Raw genomic sequence first — 2758 nt, forward strand, 5'->3', positions numbered from 1 at the left:
ACCATATTTACTTGCATTTTTAGTAGACTTTTATGCTTCATCTTGTAAGATTACGAGTTTTAACCATTACATATCATTTTAACCACTTCAAAATAGTTCGAGAAGGTGATTCAAGTAACTTACCACTAGCTCGAGGCTAGGGAAGAATCTAGACACAAAATGGGTGGTTAAAAGCAATGAGAAGAGGTCCTTAGAGTTCCGAATGCACCACGCCTCCTTATACGTGATCCTTAACGCTTGTATGGTCTTGAAATGTGATGAAGGAAATCGAAAGATGGATGGTTGGTTGTAGTGTGGTTCGGCCGAGAGTCTCTAGAGGGAGAGTTAGAACTTATAGGAAAAATTAAGGTTATGATCCAAAGGATCATATGCTACTTAGATATTAGACCATGGTGATTAAAATAATCACAAGGGTACAAGGTATGTCCCCCTCTTGGGGACGGTTGGTTAAGGGGGGGGGGGTCTTGGTTAGTTTCCAACTAATTAGTTAGGTTATAGTTAGGTTAAGTTAGTTTAGTTAGGGATTAACCTGGTTAGTAGTGTGTTGTGCATTACAGTGGGTGTTAGGGTATTCAGGGACCCTAACTGGCTCAGAAAAAGATAAATAATGTTATTAACAATATTTTCATGTTCCGGGTATAGTCCGGTTGTTCGGTTGGATAGTAATCCGTTAAAGCACTTAACAAAGCTTTAAAGTGTCGTTAATACCATTTTTAGTGACACAACTTATTCCCGACACTTTGGAAAGTGTCTAGTAATATTTTTCTCATGTTTTGGCACTTTATTAGTTAGCTAAAAGCTGAATTGTTTATTAAAGTGCTGAGTTTTGTGCTTAGTGTACGTTTTAGGCACATCCAGTCATTGTAACTTATTCCTAGAGACGCAGTTCTACAACCCTTGTATCCCTACACTCACCACTAGTGTAGTAAAATATTTCTGGCTCATACAGGCCTTAGAGGCAGTGTCTGCCTCTGCCTGATGCTGGCTTTATCAGCATGTTCAATAGGTTATCCGTTTATAGTGCTACTGTGCTTTTGTGCATCATGTTTGTCACTAAGGTTCAGCATGTAAATAATGTAGTGACGGTAAATAGAGTATGATGCAAATATGAGCATGTATCAACATTTAAGTAGCAGTTTATCCATAAGTTCAAGTAAGCAAAGTAATTAAGCAGTAATTAATTATTAATTAAGTCGTACGGATACCTGGTTTAGTGAGGGTTGTCACATATTTGATCGTAATCTTCTTTTGTAAGCATTGGATTCCCGACTCGTCCTGCAACAAAACTTCCATATGATTCCAACACTGTTCCTAACAAAGACATATGGCTTTTTGCAATTTCTTCTGTATAATCTTGATCATCCTCAAGATTCAATACAATGTTGCATTGAAGCTTCTTGCCATTTTTCTTTGTTGAAATATTTGGATCAAAAGATGGATATGATGAGAAACTTGTGTTGCTGTTTGATCCTTTGGATGACCTCCCGATGAACTCTTAGCATTGAAAGCAGTTTCAACCTTTGGAGACAAGTTGGTAGTTTTATCATTTAAACCAGTTTTGTAATAAAGCCCAATATCTTGCTCTCCATCGAAATCTTTCATTCTTGAGATCTTTCTCTGCTCCATCTCTTGAGCCTCAATCTTTTAAATAAATTTGCTAAGTGTCAGATTACTAAAACCTTTCTTGTTCCTTAGCATCATGAGATATGTGCCCCAAGTCTCGTGTGGCAACGCATCAGCTAGTTTCTCTATCAGCTCTTCATTGTCTTTGTCGATGCTTACTCTCCTTATGTTTACCAACAGATTGCAGTATCTTTCGATTATCTGCTTTGTGCTCTCATTCTTCAAACCACGAAACAAATCAAACTCTTTCTTTCAAAGTGACTTTTTGTTTTTAACCATCTCTTGACTACCAACAAATTTTGATCTTAAAGCTTTCCAAATCGAATAAGCACTTCCATTATGTTGCAATAAGACCATGATGTCTTCTTTCACAGCTTGTTGTAGAAGATTCAACATCATTTTTTTTATTTTTGTATTTCCTTTTATCATCAGCACTCGTATCCTTGATAGCAATCTCCTCTTCGTCATCATTTGTCAGTCAAACATATTTTGTCTCAACACATTCCCAAGCATCCAAATAATTTGGTTGAACCCAGTTTTCAAACCGTCCTTCCCAACCTTTATATTCCTCAATGTTCATGAGCTTAGGTGGTTTTTGCATCGTCCCCGTTTCATTTTCCAACATTTTCTGCAGAGTTACAGTAATCGGAGTAGCGAACGCGTTGTAGAATTCCTCTTCCATGTTTCGGTTTTTCAAAGTTCACAAAAACAGCAAGTTCAAACAAAATTACTTCCAAACGAAATCACCCTGGTGCGAAATTACCCAGTTCAAACGAGATTACAACCTTCAAACGGAATTACCCTAATTCCATACGAAAATACACACTTTCAAACGGAATCACTAATTCCGTACGAACCTTTCAAACGAAATTAACCCACTGAAACGAAAATACCTAATCGTTGGTGCACGAATGTCTAAAGCCTGCGTCTTAGTCTTAGTTGATCATTGTATAGGGTCTAGATGGGTTAATTATGTATTGTATAGGGGTTGAATATCTACAATGTTGAGTTTTGATGTTAAGGTTTCGCTTTTATGGACATGTGTCATATGAGCGAAACCCCAAGCTTAAGGTTTTGCTCATATGGACATGTCACATAAGCGAAATCCCATCCCCTATATATACCCAAGTTGTTT

Source organism: Helianthus annuus, chromosome 4 (assembly GCF_002127325.2).
Source record: "Helianthus annuus cultivar XRQ/B chromosome 4, HanXRQr2.0-SUNRISE, whole genome shotgun sequence".
Classification (NCBI taxonomy): Eukaryota; Viridiplantae; Streptophyta; class Magnoliopsida; order Asterales; family Asteraceae; genus Helianthus; species Helianthus annuus.